At 52.0% G+C, this 26417-nt stretch overlaps 1 long non-coding RNA gene across 1 annotated transcript; it reads left to right on the top strand.

The window, feature by feature from the left end:
* The first annotated feature begins 17 nt into the window (after positions 1-17).
* LOC106800885 (uncharacterized) lies at positions 18-19919 on the top strand. Its single transcript, XR_015554132.1, has 3 exons — positions 18-277; positions 17379-17509; positions 19589-19919. It is a non-coding gene; the product is annotated as an uncharacterized LOC106800885 (long non-coding RNA).
* The last annotated feature ends 6498 nt before the right edge of the window (positions 19920-26417 follow it).

Here is a 26417-nt window from a genome sequence, read left to right as displayed (position 1 = left end):
GAGCGAGCGAGCGGCGGAGGGAGGGGAGACCAACTTCTAGCGCTACCATAATTCCCCTAAAGCAGGTGCAGCCACTTCACCCCGCGAGGCAGCCAGCCGTGAGCGAGAGGAGACCACGTGGACCAAACTCCAGGGGAAGAAAAGTGGGGACCTGAGGAGAAGACGTGGGGCTGCGGACCTGAAAGCGGCGGGAGGTGGAGAGACCGCAGGGATTCACCCTGGCATCGCAAGCCTATGGCGCCCTGTGCAAGCCTCAGCCTTTCCCTGGAGTCTGGAGGTACGGCCAAGCTCTGCTCCCACACGGTTCATTGGTTCCCGGCGGGCTGCGCTCGGCGCGGGGAGTGGCCGGGGGCTCGGTGTCCTGCCTGGCTCCCTCCTTGCCTGCCTCCTACTCCCCACTGCGTGGGGGCTGGGGGTGAGCTTTCTGACCCCGGGTGGGGGAGGTGGGGAAGCTCCTCTGGCCTTTGTGAACCGTCACCCCTGGCGCGCGCTGCCTCCCTTTCCGGAAGGGGAATTTCCCATAAAGTGCTCTGCGAACCAGTGAAGAAGGGGCCCGAAGCCTGATCCTCGCCGGCAAAGCGAAGTGCACAGTCGAGGCAATTATCCGGACAAATTAGATTGTAAACAAAACTCAATGTCTTTTGCCCCGAGGGACTGGAGGAATTGTGGTGGTGGAGGAGTTGTGTTTTGGGGTTGGGTGGGGGAAGTCCGGATGAGGAAAGGCCCAAGATCCAAGGGGGAGGGCGATGCTGGTAGCAGACGCCTCACTCTGAGACCCGTGGAAATCTGAATAAATCTCCCCTCCCACTCTCCACCCCCAAAACACCTCCCGTCTGTCTCGGTGTGTTGCTGGTGGGGAGAGGTAAGGGACGCCTCAGAGATCTCAAGGAGAGCCCACGACCAAGGGAGGACCCTGCTGTGGGGTGAGGGCAGGAAGGCAGTGGCTCTTGAAGGTTCTCCTGGCCCAAATCACTTGAGGCAGGTGGAGATGGGCAGACACATGATGCCCTGTGGAATGTGAGCTGGGGGTGCTTCAGGAATTGGTGCTGTCGTCCGGGGAGAGAGGATTTCTTGGAAGAGAAGCCTTTCCAATGGGGCTGGGAAGAAATGGGTCTCGGGAGAGGAGGCTCCCTCTTGGGTTGTTCCCTGTCACTTATTCCATTCCTTTTCTGTGGTTGCTAATAGCCAGAAGTAGTTGTCATGTTAGTGATACCTGTCCAGATCCTTTGTATTTGCCCTACTGGGTGGATGTGACAGGCATACTTAGGTCCTGCTGGAACCTTGCGGATATCTAGGTGTGGAATTGTTGGGGAGAGGACTCCATGTGCCATATACGTGGCTACCCAGTGTCCTTTCCAGTGTAGCAATAGTACTGACAATAAGAATAAAGTAACAGCAGCTAACAGTTGAGTCGTCCCACATGCCAGGCATAGACTCATTTCATCTCCACAATAATCCTATGAGATGGATAGTACTATTATCTCCATTTTACAGAGGAGGAAACTGAGGCATAGAGAGATTAAGTCACGTGCCCAGGCTTAAACAGCTGGTAAGTGATGAAGCAGGATTCCAACCAGAGCCACTTCAGTGAGGACAGGGAAGAAGCTCGTGGGGGTGTTTAAAGCCGTACTGCCTGCTGTGGGTTCCCGAGAAGGAGTCAGTTTGGGAGAAAGGAAGCCCTTGGTGGTGTGATCCGATTTATCTTCTATGGAGAGTCAGCTCTGGTGGGAGTCAGGGTGTGTGGACAGGCCTGGGCCTGGCCTGGAGTTGGCAGGTCCTTGCATAAGCCCAGCTGGGCCATGACCAGCCCCTCAGGCCTGCTTCCCATCCTTCCTACAGAGGTTTAGTGTGGGGTGAGAACAAAAGAAGGGATTTCTGCGGTGGGGAGATAGAGGGAGGTGACCTCCACTGGGCTTCTCTGGCTCTTTTCTGGCTGGCTGTCACACCCACTGAATCCTTTTCCCATCACCTTCCTGCTGCGGCCTCCAAACCTCACACACAGACTCGCTTTCCCAGAGGGATTTCCCTGGGAAATGCTTTGGCTTTTGTTTCAGTTTAGTCTCCAGGCCAGCTCAGTTCTCAGCACCCTGTGAGTCATGAGGGGGCCCAAGGGAGGCAAACAACCTGTCTTGTCCTCCCCTAAAGGGCATTTTAGTGAGGAAAACAAGGCCTCACCAAAGAAAGATACAGAACAAACACCTCGAAATCAAAGCAGCCAGCCCAAAGCCCTTCCTTCTGGTGCCGGAGCTCTGTGAGAAGGTTCAAAGAGCTGCCCTTGGCTCCTGAGGCGAGTGAGAGGGAACAGGCAGGGGGGTCCTGTTTCCGTCCTTGTTTCTTCAAATGGGCCAGGGCCAGGGGCTTTGGCTGTGGCAAGAAGCAGGCCCGAAACCAGCGAGGCCGTGGTTAAGAGCACAGGGGCTGGGGTGAGGCAGCCTTGGGTTGAACTTCAGCCTCCGTCACTAGCAGTGTGACCTGGGCAAGTTACGTGCTGTCTGAGCCTCAGTTTCCTCGTGCACAAAATTGGGAGATCACCTCCTAGGGTGGGGTGGGGAAGGACAGCATGGAAAAGCATGGGCAAAGCTTCTGGCTCGGGGACCTGTTCATCAAGGGCTTTCCATAAGTGCTCATTTCCCTTTTTGTGAGCCCCAGTTTCCTCCCCTAAAAATGAAGAATACCAACCTCATAAAACTGCAAATCATACACACAACTGCAGTTGATACGTATTAAATGCCTGCTGTGTGCCAGGCACTTGACTCTCGTGCTGTTCAGCGTTATCACCCCAGGCCTGGTGGCCCTTCTCATTTGGCAGGTGAGGAACTGGAGGCTCAGAGAGGTCGGGCAACCTACCCCAGGTCACACAGGTAGGAGGTGGTGCAGCAAGGACGTGCCCTCAGGTCTTCCTACTCCAAAGCAGATGCTCCTTCCCAGGGCACCTGCCTTCCTGTTGTGGGGATGAAGTGGGCTAGTGGGTGAGCTAGCTCCTACCACCAGGCCTGGTACTCGGTGGGGGGGAGGGTGGTGTGTCTAGAAACATTAGTCTCCTTGTTCCCATAGTCCCAACACATCTAGGCCCAGAGGTTTTATGTTTCCATTCATCTGCCTGCTTGAGTCTTACTTCTTTCTCCTAAAACACTTTTTTTAGTTATTGAGGAATAAAACTTTACCAGCATCACACAGCAGCTCTACTCCTAAGTATATACCATCAGACTACATACACATCTGTGTTTACCAAAAGACATACACTAGAATGTTCTTTTTTCTTTTGAGTGGTAATGTGCGTACATCTCCTTAGGGTAAATGCCAGAAGTGTGGGAAGAACGCTAGAATGTTGTTAGCAGCACTATTCTCAATAGCCATCAAGAGTGGAACAGGTGAATAAATCCCGGGATTCTGATACACGGGCCAGGACTTGGCAATAAGAATGAACCAACTATTGCCGCACACAGCAACAGGGAGACATTTCACAAACAGAATGTTGGGCACAAAAGCAAGACGAGAAAACACACAGTATGATTCCGTTTATCTGAAATTCAAAAACCAGTCAAATTAATGGGGCTACTCTAGGTGGGGGAGTGACTGGGAGGGGGCACACGGGAGTTCCTGAGGGTCTGGGAATGTTCTGTGTTTTTTGAATTGGGGGTGTGGTTACATGGGTGTGTTCACTTTGTGAAAATTAATTAGGCTGATGTATACTTACGCTTTCTTATACTTGTGCATCTTTCTTCATGCTTAAAAATAAAAATAAAAAGCTTAAAAATGGTTGCTGATCTAGTTGAGGTTCTTCCATATCCCTTCTCCCTCCCTCCATCCTTCTCTTGCAGAGGTAGCCAGTTTTCTGAAGCTGGTAGGTAGCCTTCCCAAGTAAGCCTTACACTCTTAATCATTTAGTATTGCATGGGTATCTTGAAACTTTAAATGAAAAGTATCCTCTGCTCCTTGCTTTAACTTTTCGTTGGTGGTGTTTTTTACTCAATTTCATGTTGCTGAGATTAATTCAGGTTTGCTACAGGTATCTCTAGGTCATTCAATGAAAAGGTTGCTGGAGAGTGTTCTGCCATATCTGTGGACCCCGATTTCTTTCCCCAACCTCCTGGTGATGGACAGTTGGGTTGTTTCCGACATTTGGCCACTGTGGCCACACTGCGGTGGGCTTCCTTCTGTGCAGTGTCCTCCCCCCACCCAGGGCCTTCTGTTTCTCTCTCCTCCTTTGCCTCCTGCTCAGTCAAGTCGCCCCCCTTTTCCCCTGTGGTTCCTCCACTCTGAAATCTTCCCCCCTCCCCGTCTCCCAGCTGCTGCTCCCCACCCTATGTCCCAATCTTTCTGACTCAGAAAGACCCAGGGTCTGTGCTAGGTGGAGGTGGGGGAGGGGTGGGAGGGGACAGCCTTTTCCTATGCCACGGAGGCCCCTGTTCTCTGAGATAAATGGTGATTTAAACAAAGAAATATTTCATTAAGGGTTGATATCTTAATGAACTGTGCCAGGAACCTTCAAGGCACTCTCCTGACTCCCCCCTTTTTAAGGGGGGCTCCTAGCCCTGGGGGGAGGCTTATCAGCTTACCATATTGTCCTGAGTAGAAGACCATGTGGTGTGGGGAGCTGTCCTGGGGGGCTGTGGAGGGGAGGGCACCCAGGACTAGGGGTGGAGCCAGGCTACCCTTCTTGGCGCCAGGCTGGCCTGGTGCCCGGGCCCTGGGAGATGTTTGCAGGCCCCCTGTAGTCGCCTTTGAGGACTCAGAGACTCAGGCCTTGTCTATGGGGTGGTAGGCACGGGACTCCGGGCTGATTGGTGGAAAATCAGTCATTAAGGATCAGGAAATGTACAATAACCTGACAAGCAGTAGACAATTTTCCATCAATTAGAACACAATGTCTTTGGGTCAAATGGGACCCTCTGTAGAGGGATCTCCTTGCGTGGAGAGAGCGGGACACACACAGGGATGGGCAAAGAGAGCAGACCCAACCCTGTCCCCTCTCCATGCTGGCATCCAGCCATTCACTGAGGAGGGGTGTGCCTGGGGGCAAGGAAAGGCCACGGAGCGGGCACAGAGAAAGAACCCCTTCTCCCTTCGGGTAGTTCTTCATCCTTTAAGAGCTAGGTGAGCTCTTGAAGCTACGTGAAGACGTACACATGCTATGTCTTCCTCCCCTGTGAAGACCCTTGGATTTAAATCCCAGTTCTGTCACTTTCTAGCCTGAAATCCTGAAGCCAGGGGCTTAATCTCAGTTTCTTCAACTGAGAATGGGGGAAAAAATGAGGGTCTGGCAGAGAGGTAGTGAGGAATAGTAGAAAAGTCAGGTAGGGTCCTTCTCAAACGGGCACTGGATAGGTGGGAGCTGCTCTCCTTGCTTCTTTTTTTTTTTTTTTATAATTTTTATTTATTTATTTTTTCCTCCAAAGCCCCAGTAGATAGTTGTATGTCATAGTTGCACATCCTTCTAGTTGCTGTATGTGGGACGCGGCCTCAGCATGGCCGGAGAAGCGGTGTGTCGGTGTGCGCCCGGGATCCGAACCCGGGCCGCCAGCAGCAGAGCTCGTGCACTTAACCGCTAAGCCACGGGGCCGGCCCTCTCCTTGCTTCTTGACTAACCCACACTACTTCCACCTCTTTCTCTCTCCTCTTTAGCGCTAGTGTTGATGTTACAATGTTAAAATGGCTAACTTTTATTTAATAAGCACCTAGTAACTTGTCACCATTGTAATTTTTGTTAACTGTTTAGCCCTTTGTGCCTCATCTCTCCAACCAGACAATAAACTCCTGAGGTCAGGGGCCCACGATTTTTAGTCATTTTGGGATATTCTGTTGCACCCAGCATTGTGTATTTTGCATAGTAGATGCACAGTAAATGCATGTTGAATTGATTTGATTATAATTTGATACTTGAAAGCAAAGTTAAAAAAAAAAAAAAAAGCCTGACACCTCAGGGCAAGTCTGTGCCCTGCAGGTATCAGCTGGGGGTTGAGAACATATGCAGTCACTGTGTCTTCAATGGTTGGAGGGAAAGAGCTGGGGTTCAAGGGGGACTTGGCTAGAAGATGGGATGAGGCAGCACCCTCACTCCCTCGGGGCTGTCCCTCCCTCCCACAGGGCTGTGCTCCCGTTGTTCCCATTGTTCCTTCCTGCTCCCTTTCTGCTGGTCCGCCAGGGGTGCCTTCAGAACTCTGTGCTTAGCAAGGGAAGTGTTCCTTCCCCATGGAACCTTGGAGGCTTGGGGTTCGGGGTCTCAGCCACTGGCGCTGGAGGGCGAGGTGGGATATGAAGGAGGAAAGTCAAAGCCAAAGTAGCCTCATACTGGAAATAGCTACCACCTATTGAGCATCTACTGTATACCAGGCATTTTTTTATATGTATCTCTGATCATATAAACATAAAACCACAATGGTCTTAATGTTTTGTCTTGTTTTTTTAAGAGAAGTCAGTACCCCAGTTGGCAGAGGCAATGGATGTAGTGTGCATATAAGGGAAGATAATCGAGAATGTTTATAAGTCCCTTATTATGTGTAGCATCTAGCTGGGCCCATGGAGTGGGGCCCACACATTTTCCTGGGGCTTCCACACACTGGTCTGAGTCACATTCCATGCGTGGCCCGGGCCCCAGGGCCCACCTCCTTCCTGCTTCTCCTGTACCCCCTCTTCTCTCTGGCCTTCTCTCCTCCAGCCCCCTCTGCTCTTGACCCCTGGCCCTCCAGCCCCTCAGATCTCTCTCATGGTTGTTAGGCAGAAGGAAGTCCCTGGAGTCAGGCATCTGAAGGCTGGAGTGGGGCTGGGTCTTGATTAGAGAAGAACCAACCGTGCGTCAGGTAGCGTAACCATTCTTCCTGTGACCTCATTTCACCTCCCAACAACCCTGTGAGATGGTACACCAGATGCTGTTGGTGCCCTGCCCTTATGCCCTCTCCCTGACCACTTACACCCCCAGCACCTACCTACGTGCCTGAGGGCTGCCTCTGGGCATGGGATCCCACTTTGCCACTGTGTGGGAGGCCAGAAGTGTGGGGAATTAACACCCTCCAGGAGAGCCCTCTGCCTGTGAGGGATGGGAATGGGTGTATAAATATCCCCACTCCCTCACCCCTCTGGTGGGATAACTGAGGTGTATGTCTACGTGCACTCCCAGGGATTCCTCAGCAGGACTGAGCCCACCCTAGTGGCTGGTTGATAACACACTTTACTGCCCTCCTTCCCTTCCTTGTCTTATGTTCTCACTTCTCTACTGGTGTTTCCTTTGCCTCCTGAAAATCAACCATCTGTACTGGAATAGTGGTCTCTGGGCCTGCTTCTGGGGAACCCAGCCTAAGTCAGGTGGGTGCTGTTATTATCTGCACTTTACAAATGACAAGACTAAAGCCCAGAGAGGTTGAGACTCACACTCAGTTCCACAATTACGTAAGTGAAGTGCCTGCATTCATGCCCCGGCTTGGTACACATGGGAGTGTCCATTTCATCACTCTACTACATGGCTTCTTGAGGGTCTTCCCCCTTGCCCCCATGAGTCTGGTTCAAGGCCATTCTCCTTAGTTTCTTGCCTTGAGAGCTAAGAAGTGAGGATTAGGCTGGAAGTGGAGAGTGTTTTCAGGCCACCCAGCCCTCCCTGCCTTGCTATGGGTCGCTGGCTGGCAGTCTCGCAGACAGAAAAGAGAAGTGATAAACACCAACAGGGCTGGACATATGATGAATGGAAAAAAGTGAAAGCCACCTGGAGTGCTGGAAGGAGAGAGGACTGAGCCGAGGGTCCAAGGAGAGGGTGGGCTCAGGCTGAGGAGTCTTTCCAAGCCTTTGCTCTATTCAAGGGGCCGTGACTAGACTTCCCTGCGCAAAGCGGCCCCTATAAAAGCAGGAGGAACTGAGGTGAGAGATAGGAAAGGATTTCTTGATAGTCAAATTTGCTCAGCCTTGGAATGTGCAAAGTTGCCTGCTGAAAACCTCAGGATCAGGGGAGAAATTGGCCTGCCTCTCTCATCAGTGTGGAGGTGGGCACTGTGCATGGGGCAGGGATGACGTGATCCCCCCAAACAAAAGTTACCTGTGGAGAATATCTTAAAATTTTCGACTGGTTGGGTTTTCATGACACTGTTTTCTTAGTTTAGGTTCTCCCAGAAGCGAACTCTGAGGCCAGGGTTCAAGCACAAGTAGTTTATTTGGGAAGTGGTCCCAGGAAACACCAGTAGGAGAGTGGGAAAGTGAGAAGGGCAGGAAGCCAATACAGGGAGTGTTATTGGGCACTTTATGCCACCACTGTGACCAAGAGTGGTGCAGTCCCTCTGGGGAACTCCCGAAGATGTATGAGACATGCCTCGAGTTGTCTACATCACGGGCAAGGGAGCTGGGGTATTTATGCACCAACTCCCTCTTTGTCATTGGTTGAGAGCTGCTTCCAGGCACATGAGCTGGATCCAAGGGTGTTTCCATGGCCAGGAAATAGCAGGTGTTGACAGTAAGCAGCCGTCCCCTTTAGAGGTAAGTGCCAAGAGATATGGCACCCGCCACACCTATTCTCCTTGACTTTTCCTTTCCATGTGTCTTTGTGGGTTCATGTCATTGCCCACTGTCCCCTTTGAATGCTTGGTATTCTCAAGCTGTCAACCTTGACCTATTACTCTCCTAAAGCCACATGTCCTCTTGGACACTCTCATCTACTCTCATGGTTTTAACTACCATCTGTGGGTTGATGGCTCTAAGTACTAGCCCTGTCTTGGACCTTGCTCCCATCCCCATGTCTGTGAGCCTCCAGTGATGGCATACTCAATATGTCCCAGACCCAAATCATCATTTGTATCAAAAACATGCCCCACCTCTGCATTTTCTCCCCAGTGGTGGCATCACGATCCACCCCATCACTCTAGAAACTAGGGATCCCCCCTTGATTCTTTATATCCCTTCCTTTTGACATCCAGTCACCATGTCTTGTGGACATGGCTTCCCAAATATTGCTCAGAGTCATTCCCTCATCTCTACCCCCGACTCCACTCCATTGGTCTGGACCCTCATCATCTTCCAGCTGGGATATTCCAGAAGCCTCTAACTGCTCCCACTTCCAACCTGATCCCCTCCCCGTACCTCCTTCCTGTCCATCCTCCACAGTGGTCAAAAAGTTCTATATAAAATGCCAACCTGAACTTGTCATGCCTTGCTCAAGACCCGTTCCCACAGGACCAAATTGAAGCAACTTGGCCTGCTACAGAGGGCACAAGGTATCCTTTCTTGAACCTCCGATTCTATCTCTGGCCACTCCCAGCTCTGCTACTTGGGATTTCTGACTTGTGCTGTGCTCTTTCCTCTCAAGCAATGCCCTCTGCTTAGAATACCTTCTCTTCTACTTGCTTTCATGGCTGACTCTAAGACCCAGCTGACACCTCCTCTTGGAAGTTTTCCTTGAATGCCCTGAGCTGGATTAGACTCTTGTGTGCTCTTATATTGGTTCAAGTATCAGAAAATTCACTTCAAACAGGCTTAGATAACAAGAGGAATCGATTGGCTCATGTTACTGAAAAATTGAGGGGTAGGGCTTGCTGCAGGTGATGTGTGATCCAGGGTCTCAAAATGATGCCCTTGGGTTCTCTACATTGCTAACTCTGCCTTTCCCTGGATGGGCTTTGTTCTCAGAGTCCTCGGAGGGAGTCCCATCAGCTTCAGACTTACGTCCTGCCCAGTTCAGTTCAGTGAACTGCTCCAGCAAACGCTGGCTGGTTGGGACCTGCCTAGAGATTTACTTGCCCTTCTCCAAACCAACTGAAATGGCCAAGGGCTTAGAGTGTTCTCCTTCAGGAGTTGGCAAACTGTGGCCCGCTTGTTTCTGTAATGGCAGAGATCAGTAGTGGAGGCAGAGACCAGTAAACTTTTTCTGTAAAGGGACACATAGTAAATATTTTAGGCTTTGTGGGCCGAGGCAAAATCGAGGATATTATGTAGGGACTTGGATAACAAGAGAGAAAACAAATTTCCACAAAATTTTTATCAATGGAATTACAATTACAATAATAAGTACAATTTTTTATAATACAAGTCTGCAAACGTTAAGACTGGGATTTTTTAGCGGGAGAGGAATAACATTTTGCTTCATTGGGGTTTGGAGTTAATGCTCCCTATCATCAAATTGATGGCAAACGTTCACCTTAGCTCATTCTTACCTCACAGACCACACAAAAACAGGCAGGTTTTGGTCTGGGGGCCACAGTTTGCCAACCCCTGAATTAAATCAAACCGTTAAAAAGCTAAGGGAAGAGACTGTGGGGAGCTGGAAAAGGAGACAGCGAACCACTCTGATGGCGGAGGTGATGTCAATGCGACAGGTCTTCATATGTGGGGCTATCTTTGTGATGGGCTATTCACAGGGTTGGGCCATGGGGGCATTTTATAAGACATTTCTTTATAAGACAACTTCATGTCCATTAGACCCCCTACTCCTGACACCATCCCTATAAAATAGGCAAGGTGAGGTGGTTGTGCCACTTTCACAGAGGGGAAACTGAGGCTCAGAGGTGAGTGGCTCATCTGAGGTCTCAGAGCTAGGCATCTCCGGGACACCTTTGAGGATTCTCAGACATGGGCCTTGGGACGTGTGCTTTGTTGAGTAATTGAACAATTGTGGTATCCTCTGGCTGAGAGACAGAGGCTGGGCCAGAAGGAGGACAGACTGGTCTGGACATGGCCAGGGAGGCTAGGTCTCCAGCTGGCTCTCTGACACCCTGTTGTTGACTGCAATGGGCCTGGTCAACACAGGTGCTCAGGAACCCAGTTCTGTTTCAAGAATCTCTGGGCTTAGGCCTGTCTCCCTGTAACTCCCCATACCGGACAGGTGATACCAGCTCAGTAGCCCTGAGCTAGAGAGAAATCAGGCTTCAGGCAAGAGTGCCCAGGACCACAAACCCCTCACTGTACTGCTTCCAGCCTCTGGGTCTGGCCCCATTTGGATCCCTGATGAGCACTCTGGGTCCTGTGAGCCAGGATGGGGTTTAAACCTTGGTGTTGGGATGACCCTGGGGTGGGGGCAGGCTGTGGGCAGCCCTCAGCAGGACCGTCTCAACCTTCCTCCAGGGCTGCCCTGGCCTCAGGCAGGGCTGCCCAAGGTCAGGGAAGGGTTCTAGGGGTGTGCAGAGGCAGCAGGGAGTGAAGGATGGTTGCAGGGTTCCTTTCCAGGGTGATGGTATGTAGATACCAAGTATGTTTGTGTTGGTGCGGACAAACACACACATTCACACATTCCCTGGTCTTACACACTCCCATGGTCAGACAGTCACACCCACACCCATCTTCACTACCAGGATCTCACACACACATACACACACGTTCCCACGGTTTCCCACACTTATTTACACACGCCCAAGCTCACACGACATGTTCATATACACCGGTATTAGTTTCCTAGGGCTCATGGAACAAAGTACCACACACTGAGTGGCTGAAAACAACAGAACTTTATTGTCTCACAGTTTTGGAGGCTAGAAGTACAAAGTCAAGGTCACTTCTGAGACCTATAGGGGAGGATCCTTCCTTGCCTCGTAGCAGCTTCTGATAGCCCCAGGTGTTTCTTGGTTTGTAGATACATCGTTCCAATCTCTGCCTCCGTCTTCGCATGGACTTTTGTCTCTGTGTCTTCTCATGGACATCTTTTTATTAGGACACTAGTGATGTTGCATTAGGGGCCACCCTACTCCAGTACAACCTCATCCTAACTGATTACATCTGCAACAACCCTATTCCCAAATAAGACCATATTCTGAGGTGCTAGGGGTTAGGACTTCAACATATTTTTGGGGGAAGGGGGCACAATTCAACCCATAACAACACTTTATGGCCATAAAATCTCACATGTGCATACCGTACTCCCATTGTGACACACATATGCACACTCACACGTTCACATGTTCCCACAGTCACAGACTGATACATATCCATATATACCCCCAGGATCACACGCACACATTCACACACTCCCATGGTCTCTCACGCACACCCGTACCTACACTCACACGTCACAGATACACACTCCCCCTCCGTCTGCCCGTCTTACATACAGCCCCACACACCCCTTACGGTCACCTTCCTTCATACGCCCTCACGCCCCCGCCCCACTTCCACACATCCCCTTGGCCACACTCAGAGGCCACCCGTCGGGGGTCATGCTCTGAGACTCGGCACATTGGCAGCCTCACACTTGGCTCGGTACCTCTCACATCCTCTCCCGCCCACACAGTCGCTCCCTTTCTGCCTCCTCCTCCATCCAGCACACCGGATCCCCAGCCAACCCTCAGGGTGGGGAGGCTGCAGCTGGGCACCAGGTGGGTAGCCCCTTGCCGTCTGGAACCGGGTGTCCCCACGAGCCTTCTCCTTCGCAGACTCCCATGCGTCCCTCTCGGGGCAGGCAGGCAGGCAGGCAGGCAGACAGACAGACAGACAGAGGCACACACTCTCACATTCACGGCGCCCCTCCGGCAGCCCCACGGCAGCAGTCTGTTCCTCATTATGGGCCAATGCGCCTGTTTACTCACCCAGCTGGAGATGGTTAGAGAGTGATAAATAATGAAAGAGAAAACAGGCTTTTCCCCTCTGCGGCTTCTATTTATGTAACATGTGTCACAGCTCACTCACAGACTTTGTTTCGGAGCTGGTTGCAGGAAATCGTTTATTTTTTCCGGACGGTGGCTTGAAGGGTGGGGTGGGGGCCGGGGTTTGGGTTTCTGGTCTCACACCCATGGGATTTTTGGGATCTCCTCCCTGAGTCCTCCACCCCTGGTGCCTCCGCTCCCTGCCTCCCCTGACACCCCCAGGGCAGACATCATGGCTCAAGTCTGCCTTACAACGGGGTTCCCCGTCTCCACTGATTTGGAAGGAGTTGGGGTGGTTGGGGGCCCCTCCCAGCTGCCTCTGAAACCCCCTAAACAGATGGGCTTGTTTCAAGAGCCAGAGAGCTTAAGACTAGGACTCCCCAAGAGGAGGCAGTGGGATGAGGGGCTTCCTAGGTAGCCTGCACCTGTTGGGGGGAGGGTACAAAAGGATTTGTTCTATAAAATACGAATAAAAGGATCCATACCTGTGTTCACTTAGCACTTTTATGTCCATGGTCTCTCTGAGGCCCCACAACTTTCAGCTGCTCCTTCCCAGGTGAGGTCATTGAGGGCCAGGACCGGGAGGGACTTGCTGTGGTCTGGTCCGCTGGTTGTGAAGAGCCAGGACTTCAAACTCACACATCCCGCTGCCCCCCTTTTCCCAGGGGCACCTCCCTTGGAGGAGTTCTGTTGAACGTAACTCATGTTAAGGCAGGTGGGAGTAGTTACAAGGGTGTGGGGACTTGGAATGTAGGGGATGTGAGCTGGCAGAGAGACGTGCCCCCCTCCCAGTCCTTCCCCAGACACTAGGGCAGCCATCCTTGGGGGGACAGCAGAAAGCTGCCCTACTCCCCAAACCCCAGTGCAGGAGGTTCTTGAGAAGTTGGAAGGCAACCTGCCCCCAGCCTGAGCCTGTATCCCTGAATGCCAGGGCAGGGAGCCTGTGCCTTGCTTGACATGGAGCCCCAGTGGTGTCCCAGGCCACCTGCTGGCAGAACCCAGAGGTACGGACCCAAGGGATGCAGAGTCCACTATGGAAAATGGACCAGGAAGCCCCCCACTCCTGCAGACTGGGGGTGGGGGGGATGTACAGGTACTGTGGGATCAGTCCTGCCCAGTGGCCCCAGGGGTTCTCACAGGGCTGTCCCTCAGGAATCTTCTGGCTGGTGGGAGAAGCGGCCACATTCCCTAGACAAGGACCTTAAACACTCTCTGACAAGCCTAAGAGCACAGAATGTAGACTCAGCGCAAAAGAGAAAAAGCGCCAAGGAGGTGGTTTTCAAATTGAGTGGGTGTCAGAATCACAAGGGAGCTTACTAAATGCTGATGCCCAGGCTTGCCCCCGGGTGCTAATTCAGCAGGTGGAGAGCATCCAGGAATCGGCATTGCTGGCAAGTTCCTGGGAATCCTGAGACTGGCGGTTTCCCAAAGACTGGGAGACAGTAGAGCCATAAGGGCGCCCCAGAGGCACCCCCTGCCCCTAAAGATGAGAAAGAGGCATTACGGTTAGTCAGGAGGGAATTTCCCTTTCCCCAGAGGGCGGGAATGAATTGGTCAGAAGAATGATAACATTGGTTTGGTTGGAAGGAAGGGAGAGAGGAAAGGAGGAAGGAAGGAGGATGGAAGGGAGGAAGAGAGGGAGGGAAGTAAGGAGGGAGGAAGGAAAGAACAAAGGGAGGGAAGGAGGGAGGGAGAAAGGAGGAAGGAAGGAAGGAAATGAGAGTTTACCAACATCCGTTAGTTACCAAGCATAGTTATATGACATTTTGATCTGGCTGCTTTGAGTTTTTGGCATTCATACCCATTTCTGAAACCTAAAATACTGCCAACGTTCTGTTTCTTATTACCGAGTAATGCTCATACAGACATACCCATCTCACCCTGAGTCAGAACTTTGTGTCAGCCGGGGTGGTTTGCACATCTTTGAGCTCTTACTCCGTGCGAGGCACTGTTTTAAGTTGCTTTATTTTTACACCACAACACTGACAAGCAATAATATTTCCATTTGACTGAGGAGGACACCAAGGCTCAGAGAGGTTCAGTGACTTGTCTAAGGCCACGAAGCTGTATAAATCCCAGCAATGGTAAGAGCCAGTGCTCTTGGAATTGCTCCGGGGAGGAATCGTATTGAGATCGAGTAACCAAATTCAGAACCTGATCACAGCCCTCTCTCCAGAACTCCCTCTCCCAACCTGTGGAACGGAAATGTGGGATGCAGAGGCAGCCTCTCTGCTACACCCCCAGCCTCTTGCCTTTGGGACTCTCTGGACTCAAACAAATCCCACCCAGCCTGTGTCCGGGTCTCAGAGCTCTCTGCCTGAAGGCAAATGCCCAGGACAGGAAGCTGAGCTCCTGGGGTCCTGGGTACCGCCTTCCAGTTTAGTACAGGGAGCACTTGTGGCTCTGAGGTGGTCCCAGGAGAGAGGGGCCATGTGAGGGAGCTTGAGGAGCACCCCTTCCTGGGTTTCCAGGAGCCTCCTGCATCCCTGTCCCCTTGGCAGGATGAGTGTGTCACAAGCGGGAGGGTGGGAGTGTGGAGGGAGGGGCAGGGCTGGCCAGAGCCCACTGCCCTGGACGTTCCTTCTGGCTGTGGGCCGAGCTTGATTTCAAACACAGGGACTCAGCAATGTCCCAGGAGCCCTGCCCAAACCTCCTCCCCCGAGATGCTCATCTGCACACATGCTCTCAAGTGACTCCCCTGCATGGAGAGCTCCCTTCATGAAGACCCAGACAAAACTCTGGGCTCTAATGTCCCCTGTGGATGGTGACCTGTATAGTAAAAATCATCCTAAACCCCAGGTGCTCTGCACATGTCTCTGAACTTCACATTGATCCTGCAAGGAAGCTTTTATTATAACCCTCCCACCCCCACCCCACCCCTCACGCGTGCACGCGCGCGCGCGCACACACACACACACACACACACACACACTACCTTGTAGGTGAAAAAAATGGGACTCAGAAAAGCCAAGTGACTGGCCTGAGGCCACATAGCTACTACGTTGTGGAGCTGGGGTGGGATCGGGACCTGTCTCATGCCAAGCTCTCCCTCATCCCTTTCACCAGGCTGCCGTTTCTCTTTCTCTCCCAGCACCCAGCACCCAGTAGGTGTTCAGGAAGTCAACTGATTAACGTGTATAAGTGGGTCTTATAAACACTCGGTGTGGGCCCCAGCTGCCCCTTTCTCCAAACCCACCTTGAGCTGTGATCTCCCGGCAGACTCAAAACCGCAGACCCCTCTGATTCCTCCACAGCCAGAACTAGCACCAGCCTGAATTCCTTGGGCTCCAGCCTCAGTTTCCCCTCTGCCTCTCAGGCCCGCACACCTGAGCAAGGCTTCCCCTGTATGAAGAGATGAAGAGCACTGGCTGGACTCCTGCCCTGAGTCTGACCCTCACTCTGGAAGCCTCTGGAGTGCAGCCACCTCCATCCTCCCCTCTTTCTCCGAAACGTCAGGCCTGGCACTGCCCCCCTGCAGCCCCCTCTCCCCCACGGCCCCCGGGGAGCCCAGGCTTTGCTTGAGGGCAGCGAGTGAAGCCGGCTGTAACAGAGAAACCTCAGGCTCCTCTTTAGAAGTCCCGAAGGAGGCAGATCTGAGGAAGGGCTGCCGAGAAGGCGCCTGCAGCAATGTCATCTTGAGAACAGCCCGGCTGACAGGATGCTGAGCGGGGATTAGGGTCGGGATCAGGGAAGCCGGGGAAGTGAAGGCAAGCTCCCCGCTCCCCTCGCCTCTACCGAAGCCTCCTCTGCTGCTGCTCGGTTTGTTTGTCTTCTTGTTTGTTCTTCCTCCGGGAAAGTGGAAAGTGGGCGGGAAGGGAAGTGGGCAGGGGCGAGGCAGAGAGGTGGGGGGAAGGACAGGGGAGAAGTGGAGAAGGGCAGGCGGTGGGTGGAGGGCCATGGAGAGGGAAGGATGCCAGGCCTCCTCTGGTTCTCAGGGCTCAGCCCAGGGCAGGCAGAGGCATGGGGGCCCTCGCCTGGGACCCTTACCCAGTGACTGTCCTCATGCCAGTGCCCCTGTGAACTTCCCCCAGGTGCAGAGCCTGTCCTGAGTGTTGGCAGGGACAGTGAGGACAGAATTGACCAGGCTGATGTGGCAGATGTGATAGACCCTCTGGATAGGGGACAAGCCTGTTTCCTCTTGCCCATAAATGCAAGGTACCTCATTTGGGGAAAGGCTATCACCTTGACCTGCCCAATCGTTGAACTGTCACAGGACCCCAGCCAGAGGGGCTGCTGAATTCCAGGTCATCCAGTGCAACAGAATTCTAGTGAAACCACAAACCCTCACATTGTCGCTGGTGGGGTGATTTAGAGTGTGGCTTCTAGTCTCAGGCTGCCTGTGTTCGAATTCTGACTCTGCCACTCATTTGCTGTGTGACTTTGGGCAAGTCGGCTAACCTCTCTATGCCTCATTAGGAGAAAGTGGTAGCACCCCCTCATAAGGTTGTTAAGAAGATGGAGTGAACACATGAAGAGTTCTTGGAGTAGGGCTTGCCATAGAGGACGTGTGCCATGAAGGTCGTTTATTTATTATCGGGTGGGGTAGGGGTGCAGAGTGTGGCAACATGAAGTTAATTGTCTGAAAGCTTCCTGGAGGAAGGGAGTGTGGGCTCTGATTTTGGAGACTGAGACTTGGCAGAGCTGAAGGAGTGAACTGGGGGTGAGGGACAGAGCTCCGGTTTGCCAGGTGAGTGTGGGGCCCGAGGGGGTCAGGGATTTAAGGAGGTGTCTGGGGAGAGATGGACAGGATGCATTTCCCTGGAGCCCCACTCCCGGCCAGTCTTTCTCCAAAGTTCCTGCTCTAACTAGGGGTCACATGATTACTCTCTCCAGCCCTGCCAAGGTGAAAAGATGCTGTTTATCATGGTGACCTTCCCAGAATGGAGCTTTTCCAGAAATCCAAGCAATTCCGAGCGGCTTCCAGTTGCACCTGGGTTCTCTGGAGCTGGTGAGGGACGAGAAAGGTACAGCAGAGAAAGGTGCAGAGGCTACAAAGCTGGAAGCAGACAGTTCGTGGGGTTAGGTTCCAGCTCTGCCACCCACCAGCTGTGTGACTTGGCACAAGTCGATTAGCCTCTCTGGGCCTCAGTTGCCTGGTTCCTGAAGTGGGATTAAAATTCCCACAGAAACTGAGGAGGGATCATTCCTGGCCTCCAGGGCTGTATATTCAGGACCTGCTCAGCCTGGCCCAACCCTCAGCCCCTCCTGGGGGTCCTCAGCCCCTCACCCCATCTCTGGACACCCTGGCTGCAGGCAGGGGGTGGGGAAGGGTCTGGGTGGGAGTGAGAGCCTGGTATGGGGCACTGGTAACTGAGGCAAGGGTCTGCTGAGTCTGATTTTTGGGGGAAAGCACCTGAGGCAGGGGGCCTAGTCTCTGCAGAGGTGTGTTGGTGGGGAGCTCCTGGCTGGGAATTTTCTCTCGAGGGGATTAGTTTCTGGAGAAGCTAATTTCAAAACCATCTTTTTTTACCTGTCAATAAAAATTATGTATATTTATTGTAGAAAATTTGGGAAATACAGAAAAGCACAAAAAAGGAGATAAAGTTCAGCCATAATCCCACCACTCAGAGACAACCATGCTAAGATGTTACTTGTACTTTTTTAAAGTACACACTCACACACACATTCACACACATACACACTCATACTCATGAACATTCACAAACATTCACATTCATATCCTCACACATTCACACACACATATGTAACTTTTTATTACAACATAACGTGCTGAATGTACAAGTATCTCGAAAAATTTAGAAACAGGATCGTGGAATCATGAATACATTACCATTTTGTAAACTGGGTTTTTCATTAAACAAAATATGGTGAACTTTTCCCCCAGGTCACTAAATATTCTTCCTTGATGTAATTTAAAATGACTGTAGAGTGCTCCATCTTTTGGGTATGTCATAAGGCATATCATTTTATCAATCCTCAATTGTTGGTCATCCAGATTATTTCTAGGTTTTTGCTATTATAAACAATACTGTGATGAACATCCTTGCAGAGAAATCTCTGAGGGGGCGGATAATTTTGCAATTGTGTGTTAATGAGTCAGTGTCAGGCTTTCTGGGGCAGGCTCTGAGTCTGATTCACTAGCTCTGCTCCTGGTTCTCTGTGGACATCCAGTAATTGTTGAATTGAACTGCATTTCTGGAGCTTATGCTCAGGCCTGAGGAAGTGGAATGGTGGGCTGATCAGGAAGGAGCCCACATTCCCTGCTAGAACACTTAGGGGTCCCCAGTGCCCCTATGTTGGACCTGCCAACTTCTCTTAGGATAAAAACATTCCCAAGCCCAGAGCCACTGGAGGCCCGTCCTGGAGGCTCCCTGAACTGCCTCCCTTTATCTGTTATCTTCCTGGGCCAACCAACTATTGCCCCCGCTGCCAGGACCCTCCCCCTTCGTGCCCCCACCTCTGACTCATTTGAGTTCTTTTGTTGTGTCTTCAAGCTGAAGGCCCAGCCGCAGAGCCCTTTCACCTGCTCATTACTGCTGGAGCAATGTTGTGGCAGCTCCCCTGGGGTCCCCATGATCAAGCCCCCTCTGCAGCCCCCACTTCTGACAGCACAGCCTGCTTGGCCTCTGGGAAGTACCCACACCTCACACCTCAGTCCTGCCCCCTGCTCTGCCCGCCACCTCCCATGGCACGGAGGAGCCTTTGTCTCTTCCCCTTGGGGTCTCTGGGTGGATGCTGTCATTCTTCCTCATACAGATTTGTAGAATCATGGATTTTGGAGCTGAGAGCCAGCTCCCAGTTTTTCAACAGATCTTTACAAAAAACATAAGAGACAAAAATCCAGAGGTAAAACTTACTAATTTAATTTCGCCCTCTCAAGCTTCTGTGCTCCCAACCTCTTGCAATTTTCTCTTTTTAATTTTTGTCTTTTCTTTCCCTCTCCTTTCTCTCCCTCTTCCTTCCTTTCTCTTCTCTTCTCTCTCCCACTTCTCTTCTCTTTCAGCTCTGACACACTCTCCCACCCCCCTGTGCTCATTCCCCCCCGCCTTCTTTTTTAAGTTTTTTTTCTTTTAACTTTCAAGGTCATTCCGGACTCCTGATGCTGCCAGTCCCTCGGTGAGACGTGAGCGCCACTGGCGTCCGTGGCCTCTGTTTCCGTGGCAACCCAGTAACCATTAATTTTCAATTAAAGGAGACAAAAAGCTCGATGACAGCTCCAGGTCTGCTGAAGATGTCAAGAATCTGTATTAATATACAGCGAGAGAGCATAATTGTGTGTCCATCTTCCAGAGCAGCGAAAAATGGAGGGATAATTACCAGCTCGAAAGCCACTCTGTAATTTAGTTCTTACTGTCACCACAGCCCTACACATTAGCATAAATTAAAAGCAGAGTTTATTGTTATCAAAGTGCATTGATATCGCCAGACCCGCTTTCTTCCTTTTAACTGTTTGTCGTGGGTGAGTGACTCCCCAACTCTCGCCGGGGTCTCCCTGGAGTGGGGAGAAGGGCGAGTACAGGGGCTGCTGAGGCGCGGATGCTCCATCTGAAAGGTCTTGGCCATTTCTGCCATCTTCCCTTGGGGCGGATGGGGACAAGGGTCAGGTTGTTGCCCCTCTGAAGGGGTCTGGGGATGGTGGCAGGGGGGGGCTTGGATACTAATTCACCTTTCATGTGGAAGTACTTTGTTTTGCCCAGGAGCCCCCCAGCTCTTTCCAGAGGGAGCTGCTGCCCATCTCGGGGTCTCCCTTCAGTGCCTAGGACAGTGTAGGGCAGGTGATGGGCTCTCAAAGCGAACCTGTTAGACAAAGGTATGAGTGAGTATGGAGGGTTTCCTCTCCTGGGGTGGATGTCAGCAGGGGACCTTCCTGCTTTCCCAGTTCGGGGCGTGGCCAGCTCAGGGTGGAGATGCTCGTCCACCTCCCCCCCCAGGGTGGCCCCTCTGGATCCCCCCTCCCCTTGTTGCTTGACCATCCACCACCACCCCTTCCTCCTGCCTGAGTCCTGCCACCTTGCAGACTCGCCTCCGAGTAGTTGGAGCACCACAAAGTGTCTCGCTGCCAGGGTGCCTGTGACAAGCACGGAAATCATGAATTTCCGTGAATGGGGGATGCAGGGTTTTCTTGTGTTCTATCCAGAGAGAGCTGTCCTTCAGAGGGGAATTGAGTGTAATTACCCTTAAGGGAGCGATCCTTACACAGTCAGTCACAACACTGACCTCCTGGCGGAGATCTGACAGCAAAATTACAGGCTGTGTACGCAACAGAAGGGGCATCCTTCTTTCGGAGGGGGGGTGGGAAGGAAGGAGGAGGAGGGAAAGGAGATGCAGAGGCTTTGAAAAGAAAAGTGCAGGCTTCCAGCTGCTAGGCAAGCGGGTTCTCCTTGGCAAGGCATCTGTGGGGCAGGGAGAAGGTACCCAGAGATCCCCCTGGTACTTAGCTGGCTCCTGAGGACGGGTCGAGGCGGGCATTCCAGCCCTTTCACTCTTTGAGCCGTGGGCTGTGATCCTAGCTGAAGTTAATGTTACTGTAGGTAGAGTATGCAGGGTAGTAGGAATTATCTGATAAACTACTCCAGCATGTTTCCCTAAACATCTCTGTCCCTCGATCTCTCACAGTGCCTAAAATTCCTCCATTCCTCTTACTTTTGCGTTAACACATCCTAGACCCTGTTAACTGCCCCTCGGTTACCTGGCAGGACTAACGTGCTGTGACTACTCCAAATTTAGCATGGACTTATCCATCAGATGTGCTGGCCTGTCATGGCAGAACCCTAAGGACACAGGTCAGGCAAGTTTTCACAAGGTAGTGGAGAAAGTCTGGGATGTAGGCAGATCTCCATGGACTGTGGAACCTGCAATGGAAGGAGGTCCCCGAATCTCCCAGCTGGGAGGGCTCCCGGAACCAGCAGGCCCACACTCCTCCCAGAGCAGGGGGCCCCTTGCCCAACCTCCATCCAAAACTCAGCACCTCTGCTCACAGGACTCCCATCAGCAGGAGCTCAGTAACTCTAAAGAGGTCCATTCCATTGCCAACTGCACTGACTACTGGAAAATTCCTGCCGAGTGAAGTGAAAATCCGTTTCCTTGAAATTCCTACCTTCCTTTTGGAGCCCAGGAACAAATCTAAACTTTCTCCAGTGTGACAGCCTTTCAGCTATGTGAAAACAATGCTCAGCGATCCACCTTCTTCAATTCTGGATCCTGGTGGGCCCATCACTGTCTGGCTTACCTTACCATGGAAGAACCAAAAAGGAATATGAAAGGATGAATGAGAGCCCGAAATACAACCAGCATTTATTGAGCATCTACTGTGTCCCAGGCACAAGCACCCACCATGCCGCCTCTCATCCTCCCAATCATCCAGTGAGAGGAGGATATATTATTCCCATTTACTGGAGAGAAAGACCCAGGAAGCTGCAAGTCACTTGCTCCAGATGACCCGGCGGGTGAGGGGCAGAGGCAGGATCTGAGCCCAGACTCCTTGTCCCAGCTGAGGGCTTTCCTTGAGAATCTGGCTGCCTTTGCCCCCAGACCCCTCAGGCACCGTGAGCCCTGTCATTGGTCTGCCTGTCTCCCCACCTGCAGGATGCCTTGCTCCAGAGATGCCTTCTCTCCTCTCCACTTGGCAGGGTGAAGGAATTCCAGGGGAAACCCAGCTCAGGTCCTGCTTCCTCCCTGAAAGCTCCCCTGCCCTCAGTAATTGCTTTAATGACAACAACAGCGATTATTTACGACCACCGACCACGGGACCATGCTCCAGAGCTCGTGCCGTGTGCTTCACATCGGGCATTTCATTCAATTCCCCAGGCATTTTCCCTGGCTGAGTTTCTACCTGACCCCTCCCCTCAGAGATCTGCATCTCCTTCAAGGCCACCTGCTCAGTGAGGCCAAACCTAACCATCCTTTCCTGATTCCTTGTACCCGGCTCCATTTCTTCCCATAGCTCCCATCACCTTCCAACATAGTATATAACTAACTCATTATGATGCTCACTGTCTGTTTCCCTCCTCTTTAGGCTCCAAAAGGGCAGAGACTTGGATTATTTTGTTTATTGTTGTATCCCAAGCACTTAGAACAGTGTCTGGTATAAAGCGGGTGCTCAATGCCTGCCTGTCAAATGGAGAGAGGCATATCTGAAGCCCTTTGAGGCAGGCGTGTTATTTTCACAATAGAGAGGAACTAGGGCTCTGGTTATGGGGTAGGTGGCTTGTCCAAGGTCGCAGAGCTGGTGATACCCAGATTCGAGTCCTCATTTATTTTGGGCTGTGGAGTATGGGCCATCTGGGGTGGGCCCCGAGCTGGGCCTGCTCTAAACTTTGAGTTGGGGGGCGGGGCAGCTGGCTTCCGGGATTTCTGCCTGCAGCCAACCAGCAGGTCCTTCTGGGAGCCCCTCCCCACCTAACAGGGTGAGGAGGGCTCCTTCCCTTCCTGCAGCTCCTTTCACCCCTCCTGTCCTGCCCCCAGCCTGGGAGGGACCTGCAGGTGCAGTCCAGCTCGCTTCTCTGCCCTGTCGGTCTCTACCTGGGCTGGAGTCCACACCCAGGGGCCCTGGGCGCCCCTGGGAGGCCCCCACCCTGCTCTCTGAGTGGCTCCTCTCCCTTAGATGTGAATCCGGGCCCCAGACTGGCCACACAGAACATAGATCTTAAGCAAACACTTCTCCTTGCTGTTTATCTCCCTGGCCTTTAAACAAACTCTTTCAAAGGTTTCTGCTGATAGGAGAGATTTACTGAAAACCATTCCTTGCTTAAAAGCCCTGGGTTTATGCTGCCGGGGTGGGGGCAGCGGGGCCTTCAAGCCTGGGGTTTCTCTGCCTCCGGACAACATGTTTATCCTCCAGGCCTTGATAGAGGAGCAACACGGACTAATCTTTATGGAAAAGAACATAAGAAAAGCAGGAAAGGGGAGGGGTGGAGACTGGGGGAGAAGTTTGCTTCTTGTCATTGACTCTGCCAGGCATTGGCAGGTCTGGCTCGGCTGCGCCCACCCCACGGCAGCCTCAGGGGGCGGGGTGCAGTGCCTGGGAAGGGTGGGGCTCCCCTGAACTTTGGACGGAAGGCCCTTGGGCAGGTTAGCCTCTCCTTGGGCCCCTACCCCCTGGACAGAGACCAGAGAGGGCCTCTCCCAGTTGGGGGGCGGGGACCTCAGGTCAGCAGTCATATGACAATGTTTACTCCTGTATTCAACCAACATTTAGGAAGCTCCTAGCGAGTGCCAGGACCTGGGGTACAGAGTTGAGTAATCGTTAACATTTATTTCAGCATTTCTGTGGGCCTGACACTGTTCTAAATTGCTTGCATGAATTAGCTCATTTAATATAACAATAATTAGCCCCAGAAGTAGATAATAGAATTAACCCAGTTTTGCAGATGGAGAAACCAAGGCACAGAGAGATTACTGGGCCACACCCCAGAGGTTTGGGTTTAACTGAGATGCAGTCTGGGCATCATATTCTAAAATGCATCCCGAGTGGAGAGCTACTGCTACAGGGATTGACATTCTTATCGCCCCCTCCTCGTCCTCCCAATAATAGAGTATTTCATCAATTCTCAGGCACACTCATCTCTGAAATCTGAGATGTGTCCCACAATCCATTGACAGCAGCATTTCTTCCTTAGTGGAACGTAAAACAATGGTGCATCTTACAATCTTCGGTTCGAGGACATATAGTCATAGAGAAGTAACCTCCGCCACCTGTGGGGCCTGGGCTGGGTGGTTTGCACACAGTATCTCATTTAATCCACCTCCCAGAGTTTTGAGATAGGGCACAGGAGCACCTAGGATGAGAAAACTGAGGCACCAAGAGCTTAGTAACTTGCCTAAGACCACCCAGCTAGGGGGAGGTGGAGGCGGGATTTGAACCCACAGTTAAGTGGCCTGATATTTATTCCTGACCCTTGAAGGGTGCTTTATACTTTTTAAGCTGCCTTCACGCTTATGTTGTCCATTGAGGAAGACACTGAAATCCAGAAAGGTTAAGTGACCTGTTCTAAGTTACATATCTGACTTCTCAACCAAGAATGTGAAAGACCCGTGGAGGTTGTATTTATTTTGTTTATTTAAACCTACAAACCTGGTCTTAGTAGATAGAAGCTGCTCCTAAGAGGGGAATGGGGCCAGGGAAGAGGGCCAGAGCAGAGGCCTCTGAGAGCGTGGGCGGTCCAGGGGTCCAGGGGTTGAAGACTGGAGCCAAGGCCCGTCCTGGATCCTCCCGAGGGCAGAGGCCCTGGGCAGAGGCAGATGTCACTGCAAAGACTCCCTGACTTCCGTCTGTGCTCTGTTTGTGAAGTGCAGGGGCTGTGGCGGCAGGTGGGGAAGGGAGCGGAAGGCAGGTAGGAATTTCTACTCCTTCCTGCCCATCTTCAGGCCGGAAGCCACTGCCCCTCCTCCGTGTTTATACTCAGAGGGCCACACCCATCAGGATGGCACAGACTGACACCCCACCCCCCACCCCTCTCTTTCCCCAGCTCCAGGCCAAATACCTTTCCCCTCACCCTGAAAGCTCTTTCCAGCACCAGGGCCTGAGATAGACCGGGCCTCCAGGGTAGAAAGGGGAAGGGTGTAAGGAGGAGACTAGCGGTGGGGTGAGGTAAGGTGGGAAGTGGGGGGTAGTCCAGGCTAGGACAGAGTTATGTGAGTGATTGTCTTGCACTGGTCACCTTTCTTTTTGTATTATTTTTTTTTTTATATAGTGACACCCAGTTTCTAAAACCTTTCCTTGCCCCCAGCGCCTCTTACTCTAAGAGACTTCATTCACACCAAGGTAAACATAACTGATAACAGCTTCTAAAGTGACGCTTTCAAGAGAGAAGCACATTTTGGCAATGGCCTCTTTGTTTGTTTGTCCATCTATTCTTTGATTACTCAACAATTTCCTTTGTCATTCCTGGGGACCCTCCATCCCATCTGAGAGCCTTAGCTGGGACATCTCTAAGCTGTTTGGGAGGCTGCTGTCCAAGCTTCGACCTTTGCCAATAACGACACCCCCACCCTCTTATACAAGATGTAGGTGTATCGGCAGTAACCTGAGCTCTCTTTTTCACAATTCAGTGAAAGGAAAGGTAATTCATCCTCATGCAAAAAAATTGGGGCAACTTTGCCTTACATGAAAACGATGGTGTTCTAAGAGTGGATTTCCAGGTATCAACTGATCAGTTTACTCTAGTTTGGCCGTGGGGCTGAGCTCCTCAGGGCAGCCGGGCAGGAGCCCCTCCAGGACATCAGACCTTGGGTGGAATTTCCTAATGGGGCCACTGGCAATCAGAGTTCTGCATTCGTTTCTCTCTCTGTCCTTCTCAGTAGAGAAAGGGCTGACTGTGAGCTATTAGGAGAAGACTCTGAGCCCAGAACTGGAAGGAACCAAGGAATCATCTAGTCTAGCAGTTTACAGAGGGCAGAGTGACTTAAAAGTAGTACAGGGGGCTGGCCCCGTGGCTTAGCAGTTAAGTGCACATGCTCCGCTACTGGCAGACCGGGTTCGGATCCCGGGCGCGCACCGACGTACTGCTTCTCTGGCCATGCTGAGGCGGCGTCCCTCATACAGCAACCAGAAGGATGTGCAACTATGACATACAACTACCTACTGGGGCTTTGGGGGAAAAAAGGAGGAGGATTGGCAATAGATGTTAGCTCAGAGCCGGTCTTCCTCAGCAAAAAGAGGAGGATTAGCATGGATGTTAGCTCAGGGCTGATCTTCCTCACACACAAAAATAGTAGTACAGCCCTTTAACAAACTTAATTTACACTGAAACCCAAAATATAAGAGTTGTAGCTCTGGTCGAAGCGGGGGGGCTGGGCCCTGCACACTCTGCTCCCCCATTACCCCCTGAAGTGGTCGAAAGCTGCCCTGTGGAACTCCAAAGCTCGAAGAACGCATATAGAATCCACATAGAGCTAGTTCAGTGATCCATT

Source organism: Ceratotherium simum, chromosome 13 (genome assembly GCF_057802395.1).
Source record: "Ceratotherium simum simum isolate JZ-2026a chromosome 13, ASM5780239v1, whole genome shotgun sequence".
NCBI classification, from domain to species: Eukaryota; Metazoa; Chordata; class Mammalia; order Perissodactyla; family Rhinocerotidae; genus Ceratotherium; species Ceratotherium simum.
The sequence above is the reverse complement of the archived record's forward strand: the minus strand, read 5'-3'. Positions and strand labels throughout refer to the sequence as shown.